At 36.7% G+C, this 14,538-nt stretch overlaps 2 non-coding genes across 2 annotated transcripts; both read left to right on the forward strand.

Moving 5' to 3' along the window:
- The first annotated feature begins 1,700 nt into the window (after nucleotides 1-1,700).
- Nucleotides 1,701-1,774, forward strand: TRNAI-AAU (transfer RNA isoleucine (anticodon AAU)). Its single transcript has one exon. It is a non-coding gene; the product is annotated as a tRNA-Ile (tRNA).
- A 2,652-nt stretch (nucleotides 1,775-4,426) lies between these two features.
- TRNAI-AAU (transfer RNA isoleucine (anticodon AAU)) lies at nucleotides 4,427-4,500 on the forward strand. The gene has a single exon. It is a non-coding gene; the product is annotated as a tRNA-Ile (tRNA).
- Nucleotides 4,501-14,538: the final 10,038 nt, after the last annotated feature.

The following is a 14,538-nucleotide window of genomic DNA, read 5'->3' on the forward strand; positions in this document are numbered from 1 at the left end:
ATAGTTGATAATATTGAAAAAAGGTCCATCAAATTCAACCTATAAACCTGCCGTGTTGATCCAGAGGAAGGCAAAAACTGTCTTGGAGTGCATTCCAATGTTGTCATTAGGGGAAAAATTCCTCCCTTACTCCAAATATGGCTATTAGAATAAATTCCTGGATCAAAGTTCCATCTCCAGAATCTGGTACAAATATGATGAAATTTTATATTTTTCAAAAAAACACTTTTCAATGTGGCAGAGAGTTCAATCGTCGAACTGCTCTTACAGTAAAGAATCCCCGTCTGTAATGAGGTCCTTTAATTACCTTGCTTTCCCTTCTTTGCACGCATTCTAGTTCAGCAATGTCCTTCTCATACACAGGTGCTCAAAACTGTACACAATATTCCATGTATGGTCTAACCGGTGATTTATAGAAATGCAGAGTTTGTTGCATGAAATCATCTTAGAGGTCCAATTTCAACCTTAAGGACAAAAATAATATCTTGATTTTGCCTCTTTGTATTCCGATAGTCATAACTTTATTATTTTTCCGTCCTCATAGTCATATAAGGGCTTGTTTTTAGCGAGACAAGTTCTTGTTTTTAATGGCAGCATTTAATGTACCATATAATGTACTGAAGAAAACTCTTTGTGGGGTGGAATGGAAAACACAAAAGCAATTTGTCCAATGCTTTTTGAGTAGTAAAAATTGCAAGTTTATTTTATTATTCAGGTTAATAGGATATCAATATGAATACACGTTTGCATGTATTTTCTACTGACGTGACGTGACGTGAATCTTTGGTGTAAAAGTGGCCGGTTAGCTCAGTTGGTTAGAGCGTGGTGCTAATAACGCCAAGGTCACGGGTTCGGTCCCCGTATGGGCCATGGAAGCTCACTTTTGTTACATGCTTGTTACAGAGTTGAATAGTTGATAATATTGAAAAAACGTCCATCAAATTCAACCTATAAACCTGCCGTGTTGATCCAGAGGAAGGCAAAAACTGTCTTGGAGTGCATTCCAATGTTGTCATTAGGGGAAAAATTCCTCCCTTACTCCAAATATGGCTATTAGAATAAATTCCTGGATCAAAGTTCCATCTCCAGAATCTGGTACAAATATGATGAAATTTTATATTTTTCAAAAAAACACTTTTCAATGTGTCAGAGAGTTTAATCGTCGAACTGCTCTTACAGTAAAGAATCCCCGTCTGTGATGAGGTCCTTTAATTACCTTGCTTTCCCTTCTTTGCACGCATTCTAGTTCAGCAATGTCCTTCTCATACACAGGTGCTCAAAACTGTACACAATATTCCATGTATGGTCTAACCGGTGATTTATAGAAATGCAGAGTTTGTTGCATGAAATCATCTTAGAGGTCCAATTTCAACCTTAAGGACAAAAATAATATCTTGATTTTGCCTCTTTGTATTCCGATAGTCATAACTTTATTATTTTTCCGTCTTCATAGTCATAAAAGGGCTTGTTTTTAGCGAGACAAGTTCTTGTTTTTAATGGCAGCATTTAATGTACCATATAATGTACTGAAGAAAACTCTTTGTGGGGTGGAATGGAAAACACAAAAGCAATTTGTCCAATGCTTTTTGAGTAGTAAAAATTGCAAGTTTATTTTATTATTCAGGTTAATAGGATATCAATATGAATACACGTTTGCATGTATTTTCTACTGACGTGACGTGAATCTTTGGTGTAAGTGTGGCCGGTTAGCTCAGTTGGTTAGAGCGTGGTGCTAATAACGCCAGGGTCACGGGTTCGATCCCCGTATGGGCCATTGAAGCTCACTTTTGTTACAGAGTTGAATAGTTGATAATATTGAAAAAAGGTCCATCAAATTCAACCTATAAACCTGCCGTGTTGATCCAGAGGAAGGCAAAAACTGTCTTGGAGTGCATTCCAATGTTGTCATTAGGGGAAAAATTCCTCCCTTACTCCAAATATGGCTATTAGAATAAATTCCTGGATCAAAGTTCCATCTCCAGAATCTGGTACAAATATGATGACATTTTATATTTTTCAAAAAAACACTTTTCAATGTGGCAGAGAGTTCAATCGTCGAACTGCTCTTACAGTAAAGAATCCCCGTCTGTGATGAGGTCCTTTAATTACCTTGCTTTCCCTTCTTTGCACGCATTCTAGTTCAGCAATGTCCTTCTCATACACAGGTGCTCAAAACTGTACACAATATTCCATGTATGGTCTAACCGGTGATTTATAGAAATGCAGAGTTTGTTGCATGAAATCATGTTAGAGGTCCAATTTCAACCTTAAGGACAAAAATAATATCTTGATTTTGCCTCTTTGTATTCCGATAGTCATAACTTTATTATTTTTCCGTCCTCATAGTCATATAAGGGCTTGTTTTTAGCGAGACAAGTTCTTGTTTTTAATGGCAGCATTTAATGTACCATATAATGTACTGAAATAAAACTCTTTGTGGGGTAGAATGGAAAACACAAAAGCAATTTGTCCAATGCTTTTTGAGTAGTAAAAATTGCAAGTTTATTTTATTATTCAGGTTAATAGGATATCAATATGAATACACGTTTGCATGTATTTTCTACTGACGTGACGTGAATCTTTGGTGTAAAAGTGGCCGGTTAGCTCAGTTGGTTAGAGCGTGGTGCTAATAACGCCAAGGTCACGGGTTCGATCTCCATACGGGCCATGGAAGCTCACTTTTGTTACATGCTTGTTACATGCTTGTTACAGAGTTGAATAGTTGATAATATTGAAAAAAGGTCCATCAAATTCAACCTATAAACCTGCCGTGTTGATCCAGAGGAAGGCAAAAACTGTCTTGGAGTGCATTCCAATGTTGTCATTAGGGGAAAAATTCCTCCCTTACTCCAAATATGGCTATTAGAATAAATTCCTGGATCAAAGTTCCATCTCCAGAATCTGGTACAAATATGATGACATTTTATATTTTTCAAAAAAACACTTTTCAATGTGGCAGAGAGTTCAATCGTCGAACTGCTCTTACAGTAAAGAATCCCCGTCTGTGATGAGGTCCTTTAATTACCTTGCTTTCCCTTCTTTGCACGCATTCTAGTTCAGCAATGTCCTTCTCATACACAGGTGCTCAAAACTGTACACAATATTCCATGTATGGTCTAACCGGTGATTTATAGAAATGCAGAGTTTGTTGCATGAAATCATGTTAGAGGTCCAATTTCAACCTTAAGGACAAAAATAATATCTTGATTTTGCCTCTTTGTATTCCGATAGTCATAACTTTATTATTTTTCCGTCCTCATAGTCATATAAGGGCTTGTTTTTAGCGAGACAAGTTCTTGTTTTTAATGGCAGCATTTAATGTACCATATAATGTACTGAAATAAAACTCTTTGTGGGGTAGAATGGAAAACACAAAAGCAATTTGTCCAATGCTTTTTGAGTAGTAAAAATTGCAAGTTTATTTTATTATTCAGGTTAATAGGATATCAATATGAATACACGTTTGCATGTATTTTCTACTGACGTGACGTGAATCTTTGGTGTAAAAGTGGCCGGTTAGCTCAGTTGGTTAGAGCGTGGTGCTAATAACGCCAAGGTCACGGGTTCGATCTCCATACGGGCCATGGAAGCTCACTTTTGTTACATGCTTGTTACATGCTTGTTACAGAGTTGAATAGTTGATAATATTGAAAAAAGGTCCATCAAATTCAACCTATAAACCTGCCGTGTTGATCCAGAGGAAGGCAAAAACTGTCTTGGAGTGCATTCCAATGTTGTCATTAGGGGAAACATTCCTCCCTTACTCCAAATATGGCTATTAGAATAAATTCCTGGATCAAAGTTCCATCTCCAGAATCTGGTACAAATATGATGACATTTTATATTTTTCAAAAAAACACTTTTCAATGTGGCAGAGAGTTCAATCGTCGAACTGCTCTTACAGTAAAGAATCCCCGTCTGTGATGAGGTCCTTTAATTACCTTGCTTTCCCTTCTTTGCACGCATTCTAGTTCAGCAATGTCCTTCTCATACACAGGTGCTCAAAACTGTACACAATATTCCATGTATGGTCTAACCGGTGATTTATAGAAATGCAGAGTTTGTTGCATGAAATCATGTTAGAGGTCCAATTTCAACCTTAAGGACAAAAATAATATCTTGATTTTGCCTCTTTGTATTCCGATAGTCATAACTTTATTATTTTTCCGTCCTCATAGTCATATAAGGGCTTGTTTTTAGCGAGACAAGTTCTTGTTTTTAATGGCAGCATTTAATGTACCATATAATGTACTGAAATAAAACTCTTTGTGGGGTAGAATGGAAAACACAAAAGCAATTTGTCCAATGCTTTTTGAGTAGTAAAAATTGCAAGTTTATTTTATTATTCAGGTTAATAGGATATCAATATGAATACACGTTTGCATGTATTTTCTACTGACGTGACGTGAATCTTTGGTGTAAGTGTGGCCGGTTAGCTCAGTTGGTTAGAGCGTGGTGCTAATAACGCCAGGGTCACGGGTTCGATCCCCGTATGGGCCATTGAAGCTCACTTTTGTTACAGAGTTGAATAGTTGATAATATTGAAAAAAGGTCCATCAAATTCAACCTATAAACCTGCCGTGTTGATCCAGAGGAAGGCAAAAACTGTCTTGGAGTGCATTCCAATGTTGTCATTAGGGGAAAAATTCCTCCCTTACTCCAAATATGGCTATTAGAATAAATTCCTGGATCAAAGTTCCATCTCCAGAATCTGGTACAAATATGATGACATTTTATATTTTTCAAAAAAACACTTTTCAATGTGGCAGAGAGTTCAATCGTCGAACTGCTCTTACAGTAAAGAATCCCCGTCTGTGATGAGGTCCTTTAATTACCTTGCTTTCCCTTCTTTGCACGCATTCTAGTTCAGCAATGTCCTTCTCATACACAGGTGCTCAAAACTGTACACAATATTCCATGTATGGTCTAACCGGTGATTTATAGAAATGCAGAGTTTGTTGCATGAAATCATGTTAGAGGTCCAATTTCAACCTTAAGGACAAAAATAATATCTTGATTTTGCCTCTTTGTATTCCGATAGTCATAACTTTATTATTTTTCCGTCCTCATAGTCATATAAGGGCTTGTTTTTAGCGAGACAAGTTCTTGTTTTTAATGGCAGCATTTAATGTACCATATAATGTACTGAAATAAAACTCTTTGTGGGGTAGAATGGAAAACACAAAAGCAATTTGTCCAATGCTTTTTGAGTAGTAAAAATTGCAAGTTTATTTTATTATTCAGGTTAATAGGATATCAATATGAATACACGTTTGCATGTATTTTCTACTGACGTGACGTGAATCTTTGGTGTAAAAGTGGCCGGTTAGCTCAGTTGGTTAGAGCGTGGTGCTAATAACGCCAAGGTCACGGGTTCGATCTCCATACGGGCCATGGAAGCTCACTTTTGTTACATGCTTGTTACATGCTTGTTACAGAGTTGAATAGTTGATAATATTGAAAAAAGGTCCATCAAATTCAACCTATAAACCTGCCGTGTTGATCCAGAGGAAGGCAAAAACTGTCTTGGAGTGCATTCCAATGTTGTCATTAGGGGAAAAATTCCTCCCTTACTCCAAATATGGCTATTAGAATAAATTCCTGGATCAAAGTTCCATCTCCAGAATCTGGTACAAATATGATGACATTTTATATTTTTCAAAAAAACACTTTTCAATGTGGCAGAGAGTTCAATCGTCGAACTGCTCTTACAGTAAAGAATCCCCGTCTGTGATGAGGTCCTTTAATTACCTTGCTTTCCCTTCTTTGCACGCATTCTAGTTCAGCAATGTCCTTCTCATACACAGGTGCTCAAAACTGTACACAATATTCCATGTATGGTCTAACCGGTGATTTATAGAAATGCAGAGTTTGTTGCATGAAATCATGTTAGAGGTCCAATTTCAACCTTAAGGACAAAAATAATATCTTGATTTTGCCTCTTTGTATTCCGATAGTCATAACTTTATTATTTTTCCGTCCTCATAGTCATATAAGGGCTTGTTTTTAGCGAGACAAGTTCTTGTTTTTAATGGCAGCATTTAATGTACCATATAATGTACTGAAATAAAACTCTTTGTGGGGTAGAATGGAAAACACAAAAGCAATTTGTCCAATGCTTTTTGAGTAGTAAAAATTGCAAGTTTATTTTATTATTCAGGTTAATAGGATATCAATATGAATACACGTTTGCATGTATTTTCTACTGACGTGACGTGAATCTTTGGTGTAAAAGTGGCCGGTTAGCTCAGTTGGTTAGAGCGTGGTGCTAATAACGCCAAGGTCACGGGTTCGATCTCCATACGGGCCATGGAAGCTCACTTTTGTTACATGCTTGTTACATGCTTGTTACAGAGTTGAATAGTTGATAATATTGAAAAAAGGTCCATCAAATTCAACCTATAAACCTGCCGTGTTGATCCAGAGGAAGGCAAAAACTGTCTTGGAGTGCATTCCAATGTTGTCATTAGGGGAAACATTCCTCCCTTACTCCAAATATGGCTATTAGAATAAATTCCTGGATCAAAGTTCCATCTCCAGAATCTGGTACAAATATGATGACATTTTATATTTTTCAAAAAAACACTTTTCAATGTGGCAGAGAGTTCAATCGTCGAACTGCTCTTACAGTAAAGAATCCCCGTCTGTGATGAGGTCCTTTAATTACCTTGCTTTCCCTTCTTTGCACGCATTCTAGTTCAGCAATGTCCTTCTCATACACAGGTGCTCAAAACTGTACACAATATTCCATGTATGGTCTAACCGGTGATTTATAGAAATGCAGAGTTTGTTGCATGAAATCATGTTAGAGGTCCAATTTCAACCTTAAGGACAAAAATAATATCTTGATTTTGCCTCTTTGTATTCCGATAGTCATAACTTTATTATTTTTCCGTCCTCATAGTCATATAAGGGCTTGTTTTTAGCGAGACAAGTTCTTGTTTTTAATGGCAGCATTTAATGTACCATATAATGTACTGAAATAAAACTCTTTGTGGGGTAGAATGGAAAACACAAAAGCAATTTGTCCAATGCTTTTTGAGTAGTAAAAATTGCAAGTTTATTTTATTATTCAGGTTAATAGGATATCAATATGAATACACGTTTGCATGTATTTTCTACTGACGTGACGTGAATCTTTGGTGTAAAAGTGGCCGGTTAGCTCAGTTGGTTAGAGCGTGGTGCTAATAACGCCAAGGTCACGGGTTTGATCCCCATACGGGCCATGGAAGCTCCCTTTTGTTACATGCTTGTTACAGAATTGAATAGTTGATAATATTGAAAAAAGGTCCATCAAATTCAACCTATAAACCTGCCGTGTTGATCCAGAGGAAGGCAAAAACTGTCTTGGAGTGCATTCCAATGTTGTCATTAGGGGAAAAATTCCTCCCTTACGCCAAATATGGCTATTAGAATAAATTCCTGGATCAAAGTTCCATCTCCAGAATCTGGTACAAATATGATGACATTTTATATTTTTCAAAAAAACACTTTTCAATGTGGCAGAGAGTTCAATCGTCGAACTGCTCTTACAGTAAAGAATCCCCGTCTGTGATGAGGTCCTTTAATTACCTTGCTTTCCCTTCTTTGCACGCATTCTAGTTCAGCAATGTCCTTTTCATACACAGGTGCTCAAAACTGTACACAATATTCCATGTATGGTCTAACCGGTGATTTATAGAAATGCAGAGTTTGTTGCATGAAATCATCTTAGAGGTCCAATTTCAACCTTAAGGACAAAAATAATATCTTGATTTTGCCTCTTTGTATTCCGATAGTCATAACTTTATTATTTTTCCGTCCTCATAGTCATATAAGGGCTTGTTTTTAGCGAGACAAGTTCTTGTTTTTAATGGCAGCATTTAATGTACCATATAATGTACTGAAATAAAACTCTTTGTGGGGTGGAATGGAAAACACAAAAGCAATTTGTCCAATGCTTTTTGAGTAGTAAAAATTGCAAGTTTATTTTATTATTCAGGTTAATAGGATATCAATATGAATACACGTTTGCATGTATTTTCTACTGACGTGACGTGAATCTTTGGTGTAAAAGTGGCCGGTTAGCTCAGTTGGTTAGAGCGTGGTGCTAATAACGCCAAGGTCACGGGTTCGATCTCCATACGGGCCATGGAAGCTCACTTTTGTTACATGCTTGTTACAGAGTTGAATAGTTGATAATATTGAAAAAAGGTCCATCAAATTCAACCTATAAACCTGCCGTGTTGATCCAGAGGAAGGCAAAAACTGTCTTGGAGTGCATTCCAATGTTGTCATTAGGGGAAAAATTCCTCCCTTACTCCAAATATGGCTATTAGAATAAATTCCTGGATCAAAGTTCCATCTCCAGAATCTGGTACAAATATGATGACATTTTATATTTTTCAAAAAAACACTTTTCAATGTGGCAGAGAGTTCAATCGTCGAACTGCTCTTACAGTAAAGAATCCCCATCTGTGATGAGGTCCTTTAATTACCTTGCTTTCCCTTCTTTGCACGCTTTCTAGTTCAGCAATGTCCTTCTCATACACAGGTGCTCAAAACTGTACACAATATTCCATGTATGGTCTAACCGGTGATTTATAGAAATGCAGAGTTTGTTGCATGAAATCATGTTAGAGGTCCAATTTCAACCTTAAGGACAAAAATAATATCTTGATTTTGCCTCTTTGTATTCCGATAGTCATAACTTTATTATTTTTCCGTCCTCATAGTCATATAAGGGCTTGTTTTTAGCGAGACAAGTTCTTGTTTTTAATGGCAGCATTTAATGTACCATATAATGTACTGAAATAAAACTCTTTGTGGGGTAGAATGGAAAACACAAAAGCAATTTGTCCAATGCTTTTTGAGTAGTAAAAATTGCAAGTTTATTTTATTATTCAGGTTAATAGGATATCAATATGAATACACGTTTGCATGTATTTTCTACTGACGTGACGTGAATCTTTGGTGTAAAAGTGGCCGGTTAGCTCAGTTGGTTAGAGCGTGGTGCTAATAACGCCAAGGTCACGGGTTCGATCTCCATACGGGCCATGGAAGCTCACTTTTGTTACATGCTTGTTACAGAGTTGAATAGTTGATAATATTGAAAAAAGGTCCATCAAATTCAACCTATAAACCTGCCGTGTTGATCCAGAGGAAGGCAAAAACTGTCTTGGAGTGCATTCCAATGTTGTCATTAGGGGAAACATTCCTCCCTTACTCCAAATATGGCTATTAGAATAAATTCCTGGATCAAAGTTCCATCTCCAGAATCTGGTACAAATATGATGACATTTTATATTTTTCAAAAAAACACTTTTCAATGTGGCAGAGAGTTCAATCGTCGAACTGCTCTTATAGTAAAGAATCCCCGTCTGTGATGAGGTCCTTTAATTACCTTGCTTTCCCTTCTTTGCACGCATTCTAGTTCAGCAATGTCCTTCTCATACACAGGTGCTCAAAACTGTACACAATATTCCATGTATGGTCTAACCGGTGATTTATAGAAATGCAGAGTTTGTTGCATGAAATCATCTTAGAGGTCCAATTTCAACCTTAAGGACAAAAATAATATCTTGATTTTGCCTCTTTGTATTCCGATAGTCATAACTTTATTATTTTTCCGTCCTCATAGTCATATAAGGGCTTGTTTTTAGCGAGACAAGTTCTTGTTTTTAATGGCAGTATTTAATGTACCATATAATGTACTGAAATAAAACTCTTTGTGGGGTGGAATGGAAAACACAAAAGCAATTTGTCCAATGCTTTTTGAGTAGTAAAAATTGCAAGTTTATTTTATTATTCAGGTTATTAGGATATCAATATGAATACACGTTTGCATGTATTTTCTACTGACGTGACGTGAATCTTTGGTGTAAAAGTGGCCGGTTAGCTCAGTTGGTTAGAGCGTGGTGCTAATAACGCCAAGGTCACGGGTTTGATCCCCATACGGGCCATGGAAGCTCCCTTTTGTTACATGCTTGTTACAGAATTGAATAGTTGATAATATTGAAAAAAGGTCCATCAAATTCAACCTATAAACCTGCCGTGTTGATCCAGAGGAAGGCAAAAACTGTCTTGGAGTGCATTCCAATGTTGTCATTAGGGGAAAAATTCCTCCCTTACGCCAAATATGGCTATTAGAATAAATTCCTGGATCAAAGTTCCATCTCCAGAATCTGGTACAAATATGATGACATTTTATATTTTTCAAAAAAACACTTTTCAATGTGGCAGAGAGTTCAATCGTCGAACTGCTCTTACAGTAAAGAATCCCCGTCTGTGATGAGGTCCTTTAATTACCTTGCTTTCCCTTCTTTGCACGCATTCTAGTTCAGCAATGTCCTTTTCATACACAGGTGCTCAAAACTGTACACAATATTCCATGTATGGTCTAACCGGTGATTTATAGAAATGCAGAGTTTGTTGCATGAAATCATCTTAGAGGTCCAATTTCAACCTTAAGGACAAAAATAATATCTTGATTTTGCCTCTTTGTATTCCGATAGTCATAACTTTATTATTTTTCCGTCCTCATAGTCATATAAGGGCTTGTTTTTAGCGAGACAAGTTCTTGTTTTTAATGGCAGCATTTAATGTACCATATAATGTACTGAAATAAAACTCTTTGTGGGGTGGAATGGAAAACACAAAAGCAATTTGTCCAATGCTTTTTGAGTAGTAAAAATTGCAAGTTTATTTTATTATTCAGGTTAATAGGATATCAATATGAATACACGTTTGCATGTATTTTCTACTGACGTGACGTGAATCTTTGGTGTAAAAGTGGCCGGTTAGCTCAGTTGGTTAGAGCGTGGTGCTAATAACGCCAAGGTCACGGGTTCGATCTCCATACGGGCCATGGAAGCTCACTTTTGTTACATGCTTGTTACAGAGTTGAATAGTTGATAATATTGAAAAAAGGTCCATCAAATTCAACCTATAAACCTGCCGTGTTGATCCAGAGGAAGGCAAAAACTGTCTTGGAGTGCATTCCAATGTTGTCATTAGGGGAAAAATTCCTCCCTTACTCCAAATATGGCTATTAGAATAAATTCCTGGATCAAAGTTCCATCTCCAGAATCTGGTACAAATATGATGACATTTTATATTTTTCAAAAAAACACTTTTCAATGTGGCAGAGAGTTCAATCGTCGAACTGCTCTTACAGTAAAGAATCCCCGTCTGTGATGAGGTCCTTTAATTACCTTGCTTTCCCTTCTTTGCACGCATTCTAGTTCAGCAATGTCCTTCTCATACACAGGTGCTCAAAACTGTACACAATATTCCATGTATGGTCTAACCGGTGATTTATAGAAATGCAGAGTTTGTTGCATGAAATCATGTTAGAGGTCCAATTTCAACCTTAAGGACAAAAATAATATCTTGATTTTGCCTCTTTGTATTCCGATAGTCATAACTTTATTATTTTTCCGTCCTCATAGTCATATAAGGGCTTGTTTTTAGCGAGACAAGTTCTTGTTTTTAATGGCAGTATTTAATGTACCATATAATGTACTGAAATAAAACTCTTTGTGGGGTGGAATGGAAAACACAAAAGCAATTTGTCCAATGCTTTTTGAGTAGTAAAAATTGCAAGTTTATTTTATTATTCAGGTTAATAGGATATCAATATGAATACACGTTTGCATGTATTTTCTACTGACGTGACGTGAATCTTTGGTGTAAAAGTGGCCGGTTAGCTCAGTTGGTTAGAGCGTGGTGCTAATAACGCCAAGGTCACGGGTTCGATCTCCATACGGGCCATGGAAGCTCACTTTTGTTACATGCTTGTTACAGAGTTGAATAGTTGATAATATTGAAAAAAGGTCCATCAAATTCAACCTATAAACCTGCCGTGTTGATCCAGAGGAAGGCAAAAACTGTCTTGGAGTGCATTCCAATGTTGTCATTAGGGGAAACATTCCTCCCTTACTCCAAATATGGCTATTAGAATAAATTCCTGGATCAAAGTTCCATCTCCAGAATCTGGTACAAATATGATGACATTTTATATTTTTCAAAAAAACACTTTTCAATGTGGCAGAGAGTTCAATCGTCGAACTGCTCTTACAGTAAAGAATCCCCGTCTGTGATGAGGTCCTTTAATTACCTTGCTTTCCCTTCTTTGCACGCATTCTAGTTCAGCAATGTCCTTCTCATACACAGGTGCTCAAAACTGTACACAATATTCCATGTATGGTCTAACCGGTGATTTATAGAAATGCAGAGTTTGTTGCATGAAATCATGTTAGAGGTCCAATTTCAACCTTAAGGACAAAAATAATATCTTGATTTTGCCTCTTTGTATTCCGATAGTCATAACTTTATTATTTTTCCGTCCTCATAGTCATATAAGGGCTTGTTTTTAGCGAGACAAGTTCTTGTTTTTAATGGCAGCATTTAATGTACCATATAATGTACTGAAATAAAACTCTTTGTGGGGTAGAATGGAAAACACAAAAGCAATTTGTCCAATGCTTTTTGAGTAGTAAAAATTGCAAGTTTATTTTATTATTCAGGTTAATAGGATATCAATATGAATACACGTTTGCATGTATTTTCTACTGACGTGACGTGAATCTTTGGTGTAAAAGTGGCCGGTTAGCTCAGTTGGTTAGAGCGTGGTGCTAATAACGCCAAGGTCACGGGTTCGATCTCCATACGGGCCATGGAAGCTCACTTTTGTTACATGCTTGTTACAGAGTTGAATAGTTGATAATATTGAAAAAAGGTCCATCAAATTCAACCTATAAACCTGCCGTGTTGATCCAGAGGAAGGCAAAAACTGTCTTGGAGTGCATTCCAATGTTGTCATTAGGGGAAAAATTCCTCCCTTACTCCAAATATGGCTATTAGAATAAATTCCTGGATCAAAGTTCCATCTCCAGAATCTGGTACAAATATGATGACATTTTATATTTTTCAAAAAAACACTTTTCAATGTGGCAGAGAGTTCAATCGTCGAACTGCTCTTATAGTAAAGAATCCCCGTCTGTGATGAGGTCCTTTAATTACCTTGCTTTCCCTTCTTTGCACGCATTCTAGTTCAGCAATGTCCTTCTCATACACAGGTGCTCAAAACTGTACACAATATTCCATGTATGGTCTAACCGGTGATTTATAGAAATGCAGAGTTTGTTGCATGAAATCATCTTAGAGGTCCAATTTCAACCTTAAGGACAAAAATAATATCTTGATTTTGCCTCTTTGTATTCCGATAGTCATAACTTTATTATTTTTCCGTCCTCATAGTCATATAAGGGCTTGTTTTTAGCGAGACAAGTTCTTGTTTTTAATGGCAGTATTTAATGTACCATATAATGTACTGAAATAAAACTCTTTGTGGGGTGGAATGGAAAACACAAAAGCAATTTGTCCAATGCTTTTTGAGTAGTAAAAATTGCAAGTTTATTTTATTATTCAGGTTATTAGGATATCAATATGAATACACGTTTGCATGTATTTTCTACTGACGTGACGTGAATCTTTGGTGTAAAAGTGGCTGGTTAGCTCAGTTGGTTAGAGCGTGGTGCTAATAACGCCAAGGTCACGGGTTTGATCCCCATACGGGCCATGGAAGCTCCCTTTTGTTACATGCTTGTTACAGAATTGAATAGTTGATAATATTGAAAAAAGGTCCATCAAATTCAACCTATAAACCTGCCGTGTTGATCCAGAGGAAGGCAAAAACTGTCTTGGAGTGCATTCCAATGTTGTCATTAGGGGAAAAATTCCTCCCTTACGCCAAATATGGCTATTAGAATAAATTCCTGGATCAAAGTTCCATCTCCAGAATCTGGTACAAATATGATGACATTTTATATTTTTCAAAAAAACACTTTTCAATGTGGCAGAGAGTTCAATCGTCGAATTGCTCTTACAGTAAAGAATCCCCGTCTGTGATGAGGTCCTTTAATTACCTTGCTTTCCCTTCTTTGCACGCATTCTAGTTCAGCAATGTCCTTCTCATACACAGGTGCTCAAAACTGTACACAATATTCCATGTATGGTCTAACCGGTGATTTATAGAAATGCAGAGTTTGTTGCATGAAATCATCTTAGAGGTCCAATTTCAACCTTAAGGACAAAAATAATATCTTGATTTTGCCTCTTTGTATTCCGATAGTCATAACTTTATTATTTTTCCGTCCTCATAGTCATATAAGGGCTTGTTTTTAGCGAGACAAGTTCTTGTTTTTAATGGCAGCATTTAATGTACCATATAATGTACTGAAATAAAACTCTTTGTGGGGTGGAATGGAAAACACAAAAGCAATTTGTCCAATGCTTTTTGAGTAGTAAAAATTGCAAGTTTATTTTATTATTCAGGTTAATAGGATATCAATATGAATACACGTTTGCATGTATTTTCTACTGACGTGACGTGAATCTTTGGTGTAAAAGTGGCTGGTTAGCTCAGTTGGTTAGAGCGTGTTGCTAATAACGCCAAGTTCACGGGTTCGATCCCTGTACGGGCCATGGAAGCTCACTTTTGTTACATGCTTGTTACAGAGTTGAATAGTTGATAATATTGAAAAAAGGTCCATCAAA

This window comes from Rhinoderma darwinii, chromosome 3 (genome assembly GCF_050947455.1).
Source record: "Rhinoderma darwinii isolate aRhiDar2 chromosome 3, aRhiDar2.hap1, whole genome shotgun sequence".
Classification (NCBI taxonomy): domain Eukaryota; kingdom Metazoa; phylum Chordata; class Amphibia; order Anura; family Rhinodermatidae; genus Rhinoderma; species Rhinoderma darwinii.